The sequence below is a fragment of the Cervus canadensis genome, chromosome 23, assembly GCF_019320065.1.
Source record: "Cervus canadensis isolate Bull #8, Minnesota chromosome 23, ASM1932006v1, whole genome shotgun sequence".
Lineage (NCBI taxonomy): Eukaryota > Metazoa > Chordata > Mammalia > Artiodactyla > Cervidae > Cervus > Cervus canadensis.
In genome coordinates, this window is record NC_057408.1 from 21354800 (window position 1) to 21375068 (window position 20269).

The 20269-nt window shown below is 41.5% G+C and overlaps 1 pseudogene; it reads right to left on the bottom strand.

The window, feature by feature from the left end:
• Nucleotides 1–230: 230 nt before the first annotated feature.
• The window catches only part of LOC122425531, a 37437-nt pseudogene continuing 17398 nt past the window's right edge, over nucleotides 231–20269 (bottom strand).

Consider the following 20269-nt stretch of genomic DNA (forward strand, 5'->3'; position numbering starts at 1 on the left):
TAACATCAAACTCTGAGGCCCCAAATATCGATTTCCATAACTTGCACTTGAGATGGTAGAAAGAAAGTCATGATATAAACATTAAATGATAAATATTCTGCATTTTCTGTATTCAACTTCGCCTCAGGCCACACTCTCACTCTGGCTGGATGACACACACTGGGCGCTGTGAATTGTTGGGGTTCATTAGGATTCGACCAAGTGTGGGCACCTGACAAGCTCCTGCGGCTTCAGGGGGGTTCTGACAGCCTTGCCTGGGGATGGATTTTAGACCCTGGTTGACTCAGCACGTTCGCCGGGCCTGTGCGGCTCCAGGGCGTGGGCTGAGCTGGGCTCTGGGTCCCGTGGCCAGTCCCTGGATCCGTCAGGGGCTTCATCAATACTGACACGATCTTCTCTAGTTCTCCCCGGCCCTGAAACAGGGCAGCGTCAGAGTCAGCACAGTTTGGCAACCGCCTCAGGTCTCAGGGCTTTTGCTTGTTTGTCCTTGTGTCTCTGCCACGCTGACCCTTCAGCCTCTGGTCTGGCTGCAAGACGGATGCAGCCTCTGGGGCAGACAGGGTGGCATCCTATGACGAAGAGGGGTGTTTTCTTCCTTATTCACTTACGGTGAATAAGGAAACCTTTCTGCTGAGACCTCCTTAGGGCCCTTCAGGTAGGACTGAATCACAGACCCATGTCCTCACCGGACAAGGGGCTGGAAGTGGAAGGCCACACACAGACCCCTGATCTCTAGTCACATTGGGTGCTGGCTTAAGGCATTGCTGGGCTCTTGTAGCCTGCTTACAGGTGAATGTTTTCCCAGTTAATCCTATCACACTATTTTCCCTCGTGTGTGTGTGTGTTCAGTCGTGTCTGGCTCTGAGACACCATGGACTGTAGCCCACCAGGCTCCTCCGTCCATTGGGTTCTCCAGGCAAGAATACTGGAGTGGGTTGCCATTTCCTCCTCAAGGAGATCTCCCCAACCCAGGGATCAAACCTCTGTCTTCTGCGTCTCCAGCATTGGCAGGCGGAAGCCTGACACCCGGGAAGCTGCTTGATGGCATATGATATTTTGTTTTGAAGTATATCTCCAGAATGAAACACAGTGCCCGACACCAAGCAAGGGAAGTTCTTCAAGGCTGATATCCCTTCCTCCTGACTCAGAGACCAAGGAAGCCAGACACTCCCCCTCTATATGTTATGGGTAGCCAAGTTTCACATCCTTGCAAACTCTATGAAAGAGGATTTTCAACGATTTTGAACGGTTCGGCAGCCTTATCATGAAGTTATTCTCTGAATCGGTTGACAAATATATCAACCTTGGCTATGGTACTGCAAATATTTCAGAATCCTTTTGGATAATGCTTTCACTTTGAGTCTCTAAGAGTCAAAATCTCCAGTCATTTCCAGCATCTGCACACATTTCATCACCTTTATTCAACTCTCAAACTTTACTTCATTAATGTATATGGATAATGTTCCCTTCTGTCACATCTTATTAAGAACTAATGAAGCTCTTCTAGACTTAATTTTAGGACTCAGTGGCTGTCTGCATTTCCTTGCATCAGCATTCACTTTTGTCATCACAGGCCTTGCTAATTCTCCTTCCCACCGCAGCCAATTTTGTGAGTCAGGATGGCCTGCAGGCTTCCTTCCTCTGTGGGATTCTGTTCCGTTCAGTCCTCATTTCCCCATCCCAGCGACCTCAAGGTCAGTAAACATGAGCGCAAATTTGATCTCACACTCATCAGGAGCATAAACAAGGCTGTGAATGCAACCCTGTTAACAAACACATTTTCCCTCGCTTTTTTATTTTCATTTTTTGTTGTTTTCCATTGCTGTTTTAGGGCTATGTTGTATCTCCTTTGGGGAATGAATTCAATACAATGAGAACAATTAAGTACATTTTCAGAGTTTGAGGGTTTAAAATTCTCTGTCATCACTTTGATTTGCTGTCTAAAAAAAGGAAGTAATGCTGATAATAATAACAATAGTGCCACCACCAACAAGAGTATTCACAGTAGCATTGATTGCAAAGTGCTTGGGGAAAGATCACAAGCCTGGTAATACAGAGTTAGTAGATTTCAGGTACTAACCAACTTTTAATCTTCCTTTTCTTTCCATATAGATACACACTGTTAAGGATAATTAACTTTGTGAAAGGTGGTGCCCTTTCCTTAGGGAAAAGGATATACACCATTGTGGTGTGTGTGCTAAGTCACTTTAGTCGTGTCTGACTCTTTGTGATCCCATGGACAGTAGCCTGCCAGACTCCTCTGTCTATGGGATTCTCCAGGCAAGAATACTGGATTGGGTTGCCATTTCCTTCTCCAGGGAATCTTCCCAACCCAGGGATCCAGCCTGCATCTCTTATGTCTCCTGCATTGGCAGCTGGGTTCTTTGCCACTAGCACCACCTGGGAAGTGCACCATTTTGGTAAGATAGGCTAATTCCAATGAATCCTTCTCGAACCTTCTCTTTCCTCCTGACCTCTCATTATCAAGTTGCAGTAGAAGCTTGCAGTTAATTGGCCTGTATTTCAAAATTTGTACTTGTGAGGGGAACACAACTCAGAAGTTTTTACATGCTTTCTGAAAATGAACTGCAAGTCAGCTAGGATATTTAAAGAAAAAGGAAGTCTCTTTTTACAAGATTTCCAGGATGATTCATAGACTTGTTTGCCTGCCATATTTACCTTGTGAAAGAATCAACACCATGTCTGCATGTTCTTTTATGTTACAGTGTTTATAAGCCAAGAGCTAAAAATCAATCCTCTGATATATGCATCAAAAAATTCCCGCGGAAGCCCTAGAGAACAGACTTGTGGTTGCACGAGGAGAGGGAGGGCGGGGATGGGGTGGATTGCGAGCTTGGGGTTAGGAGATGCCAACTATGACATGTAGGATGGGTAAACAGCAAGGTTAGACGTATAGCACAGGGCACTAGATTCCATATCTCATGATAAACCATAAACAAAAGGAATATAAATAAAGAACATGTAAATACGTATGTGTGTGTGGTGCTAAGTTGCTTCAGTCATGTCTGACTCTTTGTGATCTTAAGGATCATAACCCTCCAGGTTCCTCTGCCAGTGGGGCTCTACAGGCTAGGCTACTGGAGTGGGCTGCCATGCCCTCCTCCAGGGGATCTTCCTGACTGAAGGATTGAACCTGAGTCTTTTATGACTCCTGTATTGGCAGGTGAACACTAGTGTCACCTGGGAAGCCCATATAGATGATAGATAGACAGATGTAGATATAACTGAATCATTTTGCAGGACAGCAGAAATTCACATAGCATTGTAAATCAACTGTATTTCAATAAAAAATCAATTATATTTCAATTAAAATTCCTGTGAAATAATAAATCCCATTAATTCCTCCATGGCATTGATTTCATAAATTTACTTCAACCTTATTCTTTCCTATGTGCATTTGTTAAATGAAGACCAGTAACAAACTTCATATTACTCAAATAGGCAGAGAGATTTTTTTTAAAGTATTCTGAAGTCAACGCTCCAATAGCTCAATATAAGCAATTGGCATGAATCTACTAATTAAACACTGCAGAGCGAATCCTCTTCTTCTAAGGCATTTATTAGAGTTACAAGAAGGGAAAGAAAGTTAGCTTTAATTTTTCTGGTCCATGTGCTATCACTCTTGAATTTAAACAAGTTCGGCTTGATATTAAATCTTACAGAAAGTACTGTCCTTGTGTGTAATGGCAGACCATTAAGATGTAGAGGAAAACATTCCATTTTCCATTCCATTTTGCAGATGTCTCTGCATATCCATGATAGATTTAGTGAAATCTGTTTTGAGTTCCCTTCACAGATACAAGTGTCCTTCTCATTGCCTGGACTTGATCGGGAGATGGGAGGATTCCCAATTGGTTGGCAAGAATCATTTGCTAATCGGTTGACAAGAATCAAGTTGATTTGTGATGTGTCCTGAGAAGGTGGAGGCCACATCTAGGAAAAACGGTGTGTTTGGGGAGCAGTGGGGCTAGGTAGAGTCTGAGAAGCACATGTGAAAACATCTTAGCTGCTGAGTGCCTAAAAATGAGTAAGGTGAAGCTCCTTATATATATTACATTAAATCATTTACATTCTGTGTGTGTATATAGCATTAAAAATATGTAATAGTCACATGAACACTACTGGAGCATGCGAGTGTGTGTGTGTGTGTGTTGAGATCTCAGTCGTGTCCAACTCTTTGTCACCCCAAGGACTGTAGCCCACCAGGCTCCTCTGCCCCTTGGAATTCCTAAGCAAGAATGCTGGAGTGGGTTGTGGGGCCCTTCTCCAGGGGATCTTCCCAGCCTAGGGATTCAACCTAAGTCTCTTGAGCATCCTGCGTTGGCAGGTGGGTGCGTTACCACTGCACCACCTGGGAAGTCTTACTCGCACATATCCAGCTGTTAAGCTTTCATCTAGAAGTGAACATTTTTATTCATTGAATTGTAGTGACAGTAATTGATGATAAATGAATTAAAGTTGTTTTTTTTCTATATTACCATGAGATGATTTATTTTTGTTAAGTGTTTCAGTCTCCAAAGCAAGTGTCTCACCATCAATTTATCAGGTTTATGTGGAGCTTCCGAGGTTCATCTGCACCAGCTAAGTCTCTGCAGCAGTCACTGACTGCTCACGGCCTCTCTGCAGGTGTGTCTTTTCGTGTGTACAGTGAGCGTGAAGTGAGCAAAGAAAAACTCCATCGAACACAAATCAGCAAAGGGAGTCTGACTCACGTAAGGGAGCAGCAACTTGACATGTGGCCCATGGAGGAGAGAGACAGGAAGATAAGCCACGAGAAAGATGAATGGGATTATCACAAATGGTGGATAATTAGCTACCAGAGATAAGACGCAGTTGCCTTTGTTTCCTATTTGAATTCGATTAATGGTGCAAGACTTCAGCAAATATGTATATAATTTTACTAATGTTTTCCCTACTAAGTCCCTCATTGAGACCAGATGTAGAATTGGTGGTGGTGGTGTTTGGTCGCTAAGTCATGTCTGACTCTTCTGTGACCCTGTGGACTGTAGCCCGCCAGGTTCCTCTGCCCATGGGATTTCTCAGGCAAGAATACTGGAGTGGGTTGCCATTTTCTTCTGCAGGGGATCTTACCAACCCAGAGGTCCTTACCAACCCAGAGGTCGAACCCATGTCTCCGGCGTTGGCAGGCAGATTCTTTACCACTGAGCCACTTGGGAAGGCCTGTAGACGTGCCCAGTGATGTGTAAAACATTTGTGTTGCTTTTTCCATTTTCCAAGAAGATGCAGCTGGGTGAAGAAGAGACATCTTACCGCATATGGCTTTGTGGTTTCCTTTGAGCCAGTGTCAATGCTCACAGCAAGAAGAGCTGACACAGCTGAAACTTCCTTAAGTTTCACCTTAGATCAGATAGGTAGAATTAAGGATATTTACAAAAACACAAAGCTATTGTTTAAAAATGTTGAGGTATATTGAAAGGAGTGTATCAGGACGTACCGGTATGTATGCATCAATTACTGCTGAGCTTGAAGAGGGGCTTGTTGAAGGCACTAAGCCAAAACACTTGTGTGGGTTGTTAACACTATTTTCTCATATTAAAATGTTCAGGAAAATAACCCTGTTCTTTGCACTGCAGCATCACTGCAAATTAACAAGGTAAGAGAGACTCCCTTTTTGTAAACAGCCCTGTTTTCTTTCTTAACAACAATAATGAAAACAGTGATGCTCCTCATAGCTACATTGTGATCTTTTATACCTACACACATATCTTTTCAATTTATTTATGACAAACCTCGTGGGACAAATAAGACAATCCTAAATCAGCCAGTGGAATATCAGAAGGACGCTGAAGGTCTCTGTTAACTGCTCGCAGAGAAAAATCATGCGGACATATGGATTGGTTACCAGGAGATTTGAGTTCTGTTCCTAATGCCATTTCATAATGACCTTAGTCAGGTCATACAGTTGTGTGTGTCTCTTTGCTTCCTTAAGTATAGAAGTTGAATCATAAATCACTGTTGACTTTATGTGTGACTGTTTAATAAAGGGTTAACACACAGATTAAACATAACACCATGTGTAAGACATTAGAAGAATCTTGATGTGAGTGTAATTATTAAAATAATTTAAACAAATATCTGGAACATACAACTGGGTTAGTAGTATATTTTACTATGATGGTAGATTTTTCTTGCTGATATAGAGAGAGGATGAACAGTATAAAGATTAGGACCCAGATTCTGGTCCAACACTTATTGAATTTATAGCCCAGCTCAGCTGTGGGTCTTTACAAAGGTCACTACGTTTTGGACCTAGTTTCTCTTCTCTGTAAAATGGGATAATAATAGTAGGTAAGTAAAAGGATTAACATGAGGCTGAAGTAAGTTGATAGATGCAAAGTGGTTAGAAGAGGGCTAACACATGTATGGTGATCACTGTACAAGTTAGTTATTAAATTCTGGCAAGTATTTTAGTATTAACTGATCTATTTTGAATTATCATGAATAATTTATTCCCTTATACCAAACACTGAGTCTTCATTTTACTTGGCTGTGTCATATTTTTCTGCTATGTAATACATTTACTTGAGTTATATTTATACTTCTAGTCACTTATTTGGGTTAGTTTGAGAGTAATTTGGTTTGTCTGTAATGAGGTACTGATCTTCCTGTGATATATTAATCTTTTCATTTGTAATTCTGATGATATACATGAATGATTATCATTCTGTTATGTGGGATTTTAGTTTTGTGCCATGTCATTTGATAAGTGAACCTGTCTTATATATCTTAAAGCATTTTTAAAGGCAGGTGAAATGAATGTCTGGATATTGAAGAAAGAACCTGGCTTGTAGCAGCAAGTTCAAAATACTTGACCTTAAAACCTAATTCATTGATTAGTCAGCACCTTAAGATTTTTTTAGAGTATTTCTGAGTGGTAGGAAGTGTGTGCAAAATTTGCGTTTTATTCCATAATAACTTTGTAGTAATATAAATAGTGCATTAATTTATACAATATGGAATGATACAGCACTGCATATCCAAGGTGATAGGAAGCCTACAGAAGCTGACACAAATATATTTTGATGTTCCTAATATCTTAAACATTGATCAGAATGTGTGTGTGTGCATTTACCTGTGTCTATATCTATATCTGTATGTAAATTTGACTAAAAGCAAATTGACCATAGATTTTGATGAACATAAGTGAAAATCACTCAGTCGTGTCCGACTCTTTGTGACTCCATGGACTGCAGCCTGCCAGGCTCCTCTGTCCATGGAATTCTCCAGGCAAGAATACTGGAGTGCGTTGCCATTTCCTTCTCTATTTGATGACCATACATAGAACCAAATATTTTAACAGATTCTTTTCCTTTTAATTTTCCTTTATTTAATTTAAAGAAGGAAATTTTACTGGGCTTATATCTGTAATATCTTTTTTATCTTAAGATAAATATAAAGGCGCCATTTAGGAACTGAGTTAATGGAAGCCATATGCACATGTGAAGGTGTTTTCTGAGTTCATTATCTGCCAACACAGCAGGCCAGACTTAAGCAGAACAGACTAGAAGGGTTTGGATAAAGGCCAAATAGTGATAAATTTGTCATATTTTCATTGACTCACCTAGTTTAGGGATTTCAAAACATCGTGAAAGTTGCCAAGGAAATATGTTTGGTCTAAATACTGAACAATGATAGAGAGTAGATGAGTTAGATCATTTGAAATCAACACAGTATAGAAAAGGAATAGTTGAGGCCATATAGAGACTTCAGATCAATCTCAATAGCTTCATAGACTATCATATCTCACTAATATTTTGAGTTTGCCATATCAGTCCCTTGCCGACAACTTGTGTTTTTGTTCGCGATTTTTTGGGCTCCAAAATCACTGCAGATGGTAACTGCAGTCACGAAATTAAAAGACCCTCACGCCTTGGAAGAAAAGGTATGACAAACCTAGACAGCACATTAAAAAGCAGAGACATTACTTTGCCAACAAAGGTCAGTCCAGTCAAGGCTATGGTTTTTCCAGTAGTCATCTATGGATGTGAGAGTTGGACTATAAATAAAGCTGAGCACCAAAGAATCGATGCTTTTGAACTGTGGTGTTGGAGAAGACTCTTGAGAGTCCTTTGGACTGCAAGGAGATCCAACCAGTCCATCCTAGAGGAAATCAGTCCTGATTATTCAATGGAAGGACTGATGCTGAAGCTGAAACTCCAATACTTTGGCCACCTGATGGGAAGAGCTGACTCATTTGAAAAGACCCTGGTTTTGGGAAAGATTGAAGGTGGGAGGAGAAGGGGTCAACAGAGGATGAGAGGGTTGGATGGCATCACCGACTCAATGGACGTGAGTTTGAGTAAACTCCAGGAGTTGGTGATGAACAGGGAGGCCTGGCATGCTGCAGTCCATGGGGTCACAAAGAGTTGGACATGACTGAGCGACTGAACTGAACTGAAGTGAATAATATGCAATGCAATACGTGTTATAATGATTGGGTTAGTCTATGAAATGAGAGAGCATTTGCTTTTAGATTACTTTAAATTATGTAACAACTTGAAGTCGGTAAGCTCCACAGCAGAAACAGAGTTTGTATGTCTCCGTGAACTCGCTCCGACATTCAAACAGCACATTCAGCTTAATATTGCTGGTGGTAGCCAGTGATGCTTTTCCATTTCAAGCATATGCTTTCAGCTGTTTTATGAGAATTGCTACTTAGAGCAATGATGTGAGACACTTGATCCATAATCTTCTATCATAGTTTTATCCCTTGAAAATTTTTCAACTGATGGCAGGGTATAGATGTTCCTCAGATTTTTCTAGGAATAGGCGTTATACAATTCTGACTGTTTCATCATCTTCACCACACTATTATAATATCTACATTATTATAGTTTGTTCTCCTCTCTAGGGACACATAACAAAAGAGGAATCTTATGGTGAAAACTACACAACTTAATGAAATGGATAATGTAGTTGGCACTTTTTCCAGCATAGTGATTCTAAAATATTTAACAAATAAAATTTGCATTTTATTTTGACTTTTCTATTATACAACTTCTCTTTTAACTTTTTCCAAAAGTTTCTTGTGTCTTTAGAATATTTAAAAATGATTTAATTCCCAAAACAGACATTTTAAGATACTTGGCTTGTTTTAGGGGAGGATCTTTCAAGAATATTTTTGATTTAAGATTAAAGAGGTCAAGAAACAAATTGATACTCAGCATTTACCCAACAAATATCTATTGAGGACTAGCTATATTTTTGGCTAGGTGTAGGATAAAATTTTGAGCAAAGAGAGAGATTATGCTCCTGTGAAGATTATAGTCTCCTCCTAAAATCTGTTCTTTCATAGAATGAAAACAAAGACATCTTTATCTGGTAAACTCTTAGTTTGTATAAACTTTGTTGTTATTGTTCAGTTGCTCAGTTGTGTCTGACTCTTTGTGACCCCACAGACTGTAGCCCACCAGGCTTCTCTGTTCATGGAGATTCTCCAGGCAAGAATACTAGAATGGGTTGCCATGCTCTCCTCCAGAGGATCTTCCTGACCCAGGGATGAACCCAGGTCTCCCGTATTGCAGGTGGATTCTTTACCCACTGAGCTGCCAGGGAAGCCCAAGAATACTGGAGTGGGTAGCCTATCCATTCTCCAGGGGAACTTCCCAACCCAGGAATTGAACCAGGTTCTCCTGCATTGCAGGTGGATTCTTTATCAGCTGAACTATCAGGGAAGCCCTTTGTATAATCCAGTGGTCTATTTATGATAGTAATTCCAAATATACCATGCCAATAAAAGGTATCAGTTGATTTATACAGTACCCATCATCTAGGATCACAGTCAAGGTTGCTTATTCAGTCAACAAACACTTTTTGAACACCTAGAGTATAAACATATTAAAATGTTTTAAATTGTTTTGTAAAGTCCCTCATATGTGCGTGCTAAGTCGCTTCAGTTATGTCTGATTCTGTCCAACCCTGTGGACTGCAGCCTCTCAAGCTCCTGTGTCTATAGCATTCTCCAGGCAAGAATACTGGAATGGGTTGCCATTTCCTCCTCCAGGGGACCTTTTTGACCCAGGAATCAACCCCACAACTCTTACGTCTCCTGCGTTGACAGGTTTGTTCTTTACTACTTACTCTACTTACTACATGGAAAATTAAGTGCACCATCACCATCTCCAGATACGGACATAGTTCCTGTCCTCAGGGTTACCTCCTAGGGAAGAAAATACATGATTATTGCTCTTCATATTCAAAAGAAGGCCAGAATGTCACAAATGCTCAGAGATGGAGCATCTCATATGCCCTCTGAGGTTTAGAAGAAACTTCCTGGATGCTGAGATCGCTTTGTGTCAGGTGATTGGAGGGGGGTTTGATTTAGTGATCCACAGAACATGTACCGGATGGATAACTGAAACAGCACTGTCTAACAGGAAGTTCTCTGTTGACAGAAATATCTTAGGTAAGTGCTATCTAACTCAGGAACCATTTGCCACCTGTGGCCAGGGTGTGTGAGGAGCTGAATTTTTAATTTTATTTAATTAGAGCTTAAAGTGACTTGTGGTCGCTCGATTGGGCAGCATTGGGTTGGCTCTTGTCAGGCTGAGAGCGTGAGAAACTAAGAAAGAAGCTGCTGCAGCAGGCCAGCCCCAGGGAATGCGCTCAGCCAACGGCTGTGGGAGTAAAGGTGAAAACACGTGCTAAAGGGATTTTCAGGGAGAGGGAGAGATCCAGGCGACTACCACTTCCTGGGTGAGCAGCCTGGTACATTGGGCGTCACTCAGTGATACAGGGAATGAGGAAGGAGAGCAGTGTGGGTCAACAAGGACCCACAATCTGCAAGGTGAAGAAGGAGCGGGACCAAGATGGGGGACTGAGTGGGCACGAACTACTTGAGGGGCAGACATGGGGACCATAGCGGAGGGGATTGTTAGGTAGGTGATGGACAAAGAAACTCAGGAAACTCTGGTGCTGCTAATTCTAAAGGACCTTCAGGAAGGGTGAAAGTTTAAAAGTCACACAGAAGGTGAGCAAAATAAAGATACACCATGGAATATTACTCAGCCATTAAAAAGAATTCATTTGAATCAGTTCTAATGAGATGCATGAAACTGGAGTCCATTATACAGAGTGAAGTAAGCCAGAAAGATAAAGACCAATACAGTATACTAATGCATATATATGGAATTTAGAAAGATGGTAACGATAACCCTATATGCAAAACAGAAAAAGAGACACAGATGTACAGAACAGACTTTTGGACTCTGTGGGAGAAGGCGAGGGTGGGATGTTCTGAGAGAACAGTATCAAAACATGTATATTATCAAGGGTGAAACAGATCACCAGCCCAGGTTGGATGCATGAACAAGTGCTCGGGGCTGTGCACTGGGAAGACCTAGAGGATCGGGCAGAGAGGGGGTGGGATGGGGAATACATGTAAATCCGGCTGATTATGTCAATGTATGGCAAAAATCGCTACACAATTTGTAAGATTAGCCTCCAACTAATAAAATAAATGGAAAAAAAAAAAAAAAAGACCAAGTGCTGATTCCCAGAGGATGGGGAATTTGTATATCAGAAGTGATCAGAGAAAGTTTCTTGCTTTCTTTTTTTTTTTTATTTTAGTGGTTTTTGCCATACACTGACAGAGAAAGTTTCAATAGAGACATAATATCTCTGTGGGTTTCAATGATTGAGAAATAGGTTCTGTTTTGCCGGATGTCCAAATCCCCGAGCGGGAATAGAGAAGGCTTCCAAGACAATGCAACTCGCAAAAAGGGACGTTTATTACTGACTCGAGCCAGGGCCTCTGCCACAACCAACGCAGTGGTGCAGGGTCAGAAAAGCCCCGAGCCCAAGCTGTTACACAAATTTGTAGGGTGAGCACACGCTGTTGGTAGTTGGTTTAAGCAGATTGGTTACAAGTTTGCAAAGCAATTTCATTGGTCAAAACTTTCATGCGCGCGGGACTTTCCCGGGGGTTTCCGCCCCGTTCCTAATTTCCTAATTGGCAAACAGCGGTCAGTGTTAAGCGAATGCTGATTGGTTGTATCCAGGTGGCCTGATAATCTTACCACCCAGAAGTAGGAAGGCCTCCTCCTCATCTAAGCTGCCTGCCATGGCGTTACTTCTGCTTGCCTCACAGTTCTTGATAAGGCGGTCTTCTAATGTAAACTTTTAACTTTATATTTAAACAAGTAAATAACTCTCAGGACCCAATCACCCTTTTATCTCTCAAACAAACTTCTGTCCTAACTTATTGTCAGGAAACTTACCAGATACTTATCAGAAGAACGGGAGAACCTGCAGGAAATAACTCAGGGAAGGAAGCCTTGTTTTCATTGATCCAAAGGGGATGTATTGTCATCACTGCTCCTTTAAAACACAGTTGTTGTTATTTTAAGCCTATGCGTTGTCTTCTGTGTACATCCAGCCCTTTAGAGAGTGTAAGCAGTTCTTGTCCTCAGGGTCATAAAGACTAGTTTTCCTGACACGTTCAGAGTCTCACACAAGTCACAATGAAACCTTTTAGATGTTGTAGACAAATGCAGCCTAAGGAACAGCAAGTCGAACCCTTTTAAGTTGTTTTAGAATTCTTGATTGGCTGGTTCTTTTCCATCTTACTAAGCAGCTGGGCTCCAGGCTCCGTGGGGGCTGTGGAAGCAGAGCTCTGCAGTGGGGCTTCCTAGTGGTTTGCAGAGGAGACTACAGTTTCATAAAGAGGTGGGTGAGAGGCGTGAGTAAAATAATAGTTTAACTAGATACCAAGACATAGCCCCCAAACTTCATCCATAAAGCAGAGGCTGACTGAAAAGGATGATGTACTTCTGAGTACAGCTGGAGAAGTTTATCCTGAGAAGCTGTGTCTCTGCTCCGCATCTTGAGTGTTTTTCCCGAACCATCTCAGCGGGATTGGCCTGACTGCATCGTTAGTTCTCGAAGGGAAGGAGGTGCCTGTGTACTTTGGGAAGAGCTATCATACTGTCACAAGCGAGGGCTAAAAGCAGGGGAAAAAACAATCAAATGTGGCTAAAATGTTTAGAAAAGAATCCATTAAAAAAAAGAGAGAGAATCGATTAAGTTAGAGCAGTGGCCAAAGGTTTATTAACTCCTCACAGCCATGTGGTCACCTCTGTCATTCTCAATTTAAAGGGAGAAGTTCTGAGAGAATTGACAAATTCTAAGTCCAAATGACAATGAGGCTGAACTGCTTGTTATATCAGAAGTCAAGGTGGTTATGAAATGCTACCAGACTCATGTCAGCTCGAAGTGACCATCAGTAAAGATGATTGTTGCAGTGCATTGAAGAACATTAAATGTGTTCTTTCCTAGATGAACTGTTTCTCAGAGCAAGCAAACAGTTGGTTGATGACCAAAGCTTTCTGTTTTATAGAATTTACATAATCAAAGAAGAAGAAATAACAGACGTAGAATATCACGCTTTTCCAACTCTTAGCTCAGAAGTAAGGAATCTACGTAATGATGGTAAATAGCGATAAATCTCATGAAAAGCAAAGCAATCACACATTCTGTGACCCCTCCCCAAAGAGTATATCTTACATTGTCTGTGGAGTGCATGTGTGTGTGTGTGCATGTGCGTGTGTGTGTATGTGTTTGCTCAGCCGTGTCTGACGCTGTGATCCCGTGGACTGTAGCCCTCCAGGCTCCTCTCTCCATGGGATTCTCCAGGGAAGAATACTGGAGTGGGTTGCCCTTTCCTCTTCCAGGGGATCTTCCTGACCCAGGGATTGAGCATATGTCTCCTGCGGATCCCGCATTGCAGGTGGATTCTTTACCGCTGAGCCTCCTGGGAAGCCCCTGTGAAGTATTACTGCTCCCCACCCCAAGTCAAAGCCAGTCCAGCCAGTTGCCTGTCCTAATCTCCCAATATAATGGGAATACAGAGCAGAGGGATATGTTAAATAAAACCACAGTGATAAAATTCTAGAGAATTTGGCTGGAGGAAATTCTATAAAATAAGCAATCTGGCATCTTCAACAATGATTTGCAAACAAAAACAAAACCAAACAATAAACCAGCACAAACAAGAAGGGAATAATATAGACTGAAAGTAGGCGTATCAAACAATGACTTAAACCATATAAATTCTTTCATTTTTTTTGCAGTTGGGAAAATTTGAATACTGCACATATATTTAAGGATAGTATGAGGTAGTTAATATTAATTATAAGAAGATACTAATCTTGCAGTTATTTTGGAGTCATTTTTTGGAGATGCATCTATAGTATTTAAGGGTGAAATGATATGTTGTCTAAAATTATGTTCAAAGTAACTGGGAGGAGAGGCAGAGTAGTGTAGGGGGAGTGTATTTTGTGGGTCAGCAGAATTGTGCAGATAGCTTAGCACACCTACCCAGCCATAGGTCTTAAAGGTCACAACCTGGAGAAATCAGGTATTGGAGAGAGAATCCAGGTTAATGTGAAGTGGAGGAAAAGTATATGGCCCCACTTGCATTTGGAGAGAGAAGTCTTTTTTTCAATTTCTACCTGTCTTTGTAGACATTCCTTATATGGCTCAGATGGGCAAGAATCCATCTGTCATGCAGGAAACTCGGATTTGATCCCTGTGTTGGGAAGATTCCCTGGAGAAGGGAATGGCAACCCACTCCAGTATTCTTGCTGGGGAAAGCCCATGGACAGAGGAGCCTACAGTTCATAGGTTCAAAAGTGTCATACATGACTTAGCATCTAGCCACCACAACCTGTCTATGTATTGAGGGTTCTTCTTTCAGGCCATCATTTGAACTGGGTCCCCTGTGGTATTAGGAAGTACTATTTTCTTTTGTTTCTGAGGTTTCTCCAAACTTGAGCACCGGCACTTATTTTCATTTATGTTATTTTGTCAGCAACGCAAAAATGAGTTAACTTTGAACCTCTTACAATTTGTCAGGTGTTCTGGTGGTGTTTTTTTTTTTTTTTTTGCCAGCATTGTCAAATTCAGAAATCACTCCTCGAACACCAGGTCGTGAACTCTTGCTAACTTCTACTTTCCTTAGTAATCAAAATCCTTCCCTTAGGGAACATTGGGTTTATATTTACACTGGCAAACTGACACTACTATGACTCATAGCCACTAAACTCATGGGATCCTCTCAGAACTGCCTGGCCTTTCTCCTATCTTCTCTGGGTAGGCTGCTTTCTCCCTCTCTCTGAAATAGTCATTTCAAATTTTATACACTCTACTCCAAGTCTCCCTACTTCACTCTGACTCTCAGCAGATAACCATCCTTGCTATTTAACCTTGCAAATAGAAGTTATCAGAAGAACTTCATCAGCTTTCCTGTATCTATAGACAAACATAAATGTTTAGCACTCGTCTTTAATTTTTTTTTTTTTTTTTTTGTGGTCATGCCACACAGCATATGGAATCTAAGTTTCCTGACCAGGGATCGAACCTTCACCCCCTACATTGGAAGTGCAGAGTCTTAACCGTTGGACCACCAGAGAAGTCCCAGCATTCATCTTTCTCTCTTCCATGAGTAGGTGATAGAGGCCAATCCCTGCTCTAGGAATGACTCCTTTCATGCTTTTTAGATAAACTTACCTTGTTGATTATCTTTCCTCCCCGTTTTCAGCTTTTTTCCTCTCTCTTCTTGATCCTCCCATCAGTACTGAAGTATGGCTTAGGCTCTATTTTAAAAGCGAAATGAAACAAAAATAACTCTTCCTGGATGTCATACGATCACCTCATCTCCATCTAATCATAGCTAAACTTTTGGAAAGAAGCAGCTTTCTACAGCAGTTAATTTTCTTTGCTTCCCACTCACTCTTCAATGTCAGATCTCTGGCTCTGTCCCACTGCTCAGCGGATCCTGACATTTCGCGGGGACCCAGTAATACCAACTTCCGCCAAGCCGGTGGGCGAGGCTCACTCGCTGTGGACTTGGCTTTCAGCTTTTCCATCATCTTCAACACCCAGGAGCGCTTCCTTCTCCCTCGGCTTTTGTGACTGTTCCCATCATGTTCTCCCTCCCTCTCCCTGATTACCAGGTGGTTTGTCTCCCTCCAGTCTCTAAGCATTGATGTTTTTCCAAATTCGATTCAAGGCTACCTTTTCTTACTTTACCCTATTCTTAGGAAATCTCATATACATCTATAGCCTCAATGACAGAAATACAGAGTATTTTCCACTTTATTCTCCTCTTGAGATATTTTTTTTTGGCCACACTATGCATATGTGGGATCTTAGTTCACAGACCAGGGTTCAAAACCACACCCTCTGCATTGGAAGCCTGGAGTCAGTTGGACCGCCAGAGAAGATCTGAAATCTTTATTTTGGATGCTGGTTCAGTATTTTCAATACCTATGTAGAATTCCCCATGAATGTTCTAGAATCATCCCCATCCTAAAACTGACCTCATAATATTACCAACACTCTTCAGTTCAGTTCATTCACTCAGTTGTGTCCAACTCTTTGTGACCCCACAGACTGTAGCACACCAGGCTTCCCTGTCCATCACCAAGTCCAAAAAGACCCTCCAAAATTGTTCCCTTATTCATCATCCATTGAATTGTCTTAGTTAAAAAGTTTACCTCAGATTGATTCATAGCAACTATTACATTCTTATGAAGTCCCAGGAGATGTCTATAAAGTAGAAATTGAATTCTATTTCTATTAAAACAGAAATAAAATCTCTCCTTCTCCAAATCTGGCTGTCCTTATGTTTTACTGAGATGCTAAATGATAGGGATTTAATTTCAGTCCAATCAAATGCAATGTATGTTATTCAAAAAATGACACATTGTGCCCAGCAAACATTAATCATAAAAGACTATGTTCTTATCTTTGAATTTCATCAATAAGGTACACCTTACTTGGAAATTGATTTCTTCCATTAGCCACCTGATATAGCCAACAGTCACAGTGATTTTGCCTCTGCTCCTCTACCTCTGAGAAGGATGCCAGGGAAAAAAAAGCAAAGGAAAAAGGTAGCAGTTTGGAGCTTTTATACTTGTCATCTTAGAAAATTCCTGAAGGTCAAATTTCGTTTCTTTGTCTCCAAATAATGGGGTTAGATAAAAGCAAATTGTTGCCTTTTAAGCAGTCAGAAAATTAGCGTGTTCAACAAACACCCTGATAGGTTTTTAAAATGGTTAAGGGTAGAAGGAGAGGGTAAGGAAAAACACTGAAAGCTATTACACAATGTATTTCAACTTGAGTGTGAATTGGCTAATATGTAAAGAAAATGAAATTGGACTGAAGGAATCAACACGTGTGAGTTTGAGTCCTAAGTCTTCCATAAAGCCTTGGCTTTGCTGAATCATGTAGCAACACCATGACTCAACATTTCTCCAACTCAAAAAGCCCAGTGCCTCCAGCAATTCATGCATGTGAAAGTATGTCATTATAGTTTTATAAAATTGTAAGCTACTGTCCTTTACAAAAATCCATAGATTTCCAAGCTATCAGAGAATCAGATTTAGCTCTACTCAAGCTCAACATTTTTAAAGCTTCTTGATAGGGGAAACCTTCCATCTTTGTATCCTGGGGGAACCCAGAGAGTGATCAAAAGGATCTCCTAGAAATTCGTGCTGCTGACAATGTCAACAAGGCAAGCAGACCCACGAAGGCAACCTGGCCCTTTTGTGATCATCCTGGGGGACTGTGCACCCGAGTTCAGGCCAGGGCACAGACTTATTTTCAGGTATCATCTTTCTCTTCCTGGTTATTATAATTTCACTGAATACAAGGATGACAAATATCTGTTGCATGCGTGAATGCTAAGTCACTTCAGTTGCGTCCAACTCTTTGTGACCCCGTGAACTGTAGCCCACCAGGCTCCTATGTCCATGGGATCCTCTAGGCAAGATTACTGAAGTGGATTGCCATGCCCTCCTCCAGGGAAATCTACCTGACCAGGGATCGAACCTGCATCTCTTACGTCTCTTGCATTGGCACCCGGGTTCTTTACCTCTAACGCCGCCTGCAAAGCCCAAACATCTGCTAGGAGATGCTTAAGAAAGAATGTGTTTATTTTTGCCCAGTTGAATAATTTCTAGATGTATAAAAATTCTATAGGTCAAACCCATTACTAATTAAACAAACTTTAAAGGAACAGTTATGACTTTAGCCTCCTTTTTATTTGGGGGACAATTTATTTGGTCTGTTTTATTGTTTTTCTAGTCATCTGATTTCATCCCAGTTGGGCAGCCCCTGCCCGTCCTGCCCCTGGAGGGACTGGGGTGGCCTTGAAGCCCTTCATGCAGGACCTGCTGGTGTGAGCCTTCCCTGGCCAGGCCTTTGCTCTCTGCTTTACTCCCTCGAGACTCAGGCATGTCAGGCACCGAGTCCTGCAAGCGGTACCCATGTTCCACCCTCCGTAGCACAGTGGACATGCTGTTTTGCTCTTAATCTGCCACTCTTCCTTGCTTGGTTAAGAACTGGTTAAGAATCCTGCAAGGAGGTGCCAGTTCCCACTGAGCCACAGGGGAAGCCCGAGAGAATAATTCAACTTTTCCAGATACCCAACAGACGCACCTGGAGTATCACCAGGCTGGAAAGACCCATTCTGTCAGCTGCTCTCCTGGTTGGATCAGCATTTCACTGGCTTTCAATTTGTAATCCCACTTAGTAGGGAGAATCATTGTGTGTTTTTAAAAATTTGGTGGAGTATGGTTGCTTTACAACATTGAGTTCGTTTCTGCTGTGCGCATTGATACAGCCTCCATGGAGAACAATACGGCAATTGTTCTTAAAAAACCAAAAATAGAGCTACCCTGGTTGTTGTTCAGTCACTAAGTTGTGTCTGACTCTTTCTGACCCCGGGCACAACACCTCGCCAGGCTACTCTGACCTCCACTATCTTCTGGAGTTTGCTGAAATTTACATCCATTGAGCTAGTGATGCCATCTAACCATTTAATCCTCTGCTACCCCCCTCCTTTTGCCTTCAATCTTTCCTAGTCCCAAGTCTTTTCCAATGAGCTGGCTCTTCGCATCACATGGCCAAGGTACTGGAGCTTCAGCATCAGAACTACCACTTGCTGTAGCAGTCCCACTCCTGGGCACATACACTGAGAAAACCATAATTCCAAAAGATAAAAGCACCCCAGTGTTCACTGCAGCACAGTTTGCAATAGCCAAGAACATGCTTCCAAGACATGGAAGCAACCTAAATGTCCATCTACATATATAGAAGATGTGGTACATATATACAAGAGAATAATTGTATTTTCCTCATCTGTTCATATACCCTTTAAACTGCTAAACATTTGTGCAGGGTTCTATGTTTCTGTTGCCAAAATGAAATATATTTTAGCATCATTTCATCACCTAATAAAATGGTGTTAGTCACTCAGTCATGTCCAACTCTGTAATACCGTGGGGTGTAGCTTGCCAGGCTCCTCTGTCCATGGGATTCTCCAGACAAGAATACTGGAGTGGGTAGCCATTCCTTTCTCCAGGGGATCTTCCCTACTCATATGTCCCACACTATGGGCAAACTCTTTACCATCTGAGCAACAGGGAAGCCATATAAATTGGTGGACTCTTTATTCTCTTATTCTTTGGTGGGAAATAGATTACCCTCAGTGTAGGTGTGGTGGTGGAGGTTTAGTCACTAAGCCATGTCTGACTCCTGCGATCCCATGGACTGTAGCCTGCCAGGCTCCTCTGTCTGTGGGATTCTCCAGGTGAGATTACTGGACTGAGTTGCCATTTCTTTCTCCAGAGGATCTTCCCGACCCAGGAATTGAACCTGAGTCCTCTGCATTGCAGCAGATTCTTTACCACCTGAGCTAGTGTGTTTACCTGCAATTAGAGGGCAGTCACCAGATATATGCTGTAAGATTCTTTTAAACTCAGGGGCTAATAAATACATGCAATTGTTCCAACTGACTTTTAAGAAATGCAAATAAAATGTTAAGAGATGAATTTTACCTATAAAATGGGGAAGATTAATAAGAATACTAAACATGTCAACCAGCCTATGGAGATGTAGGAAACCTCTGTGCTCCTGGTAGGTATATAAATTTGCATAAAATTTCTGAAAGTCATTTGTCAATATTCATCAAAAGACTCTACCCCTCGAATCAGAAATTTTACTTTTGGGAAACTCTCCCAAGGAAATAATTGAGCATATTTATATAATAAAACAGCTACAGAGCCAGCAATGCAGTCTTTTTGCAACAGCCCCAAATGGGAATAATCTAAGGGTTTAAGAGTAGATGGAGAGTTGAAGAAATCATGGCCGAGTTGTACAGTGTGCTCATTAATATGCAAGGATAGAAATAAATTTTCTGACTTGGCAGGATAGTCACATGCAT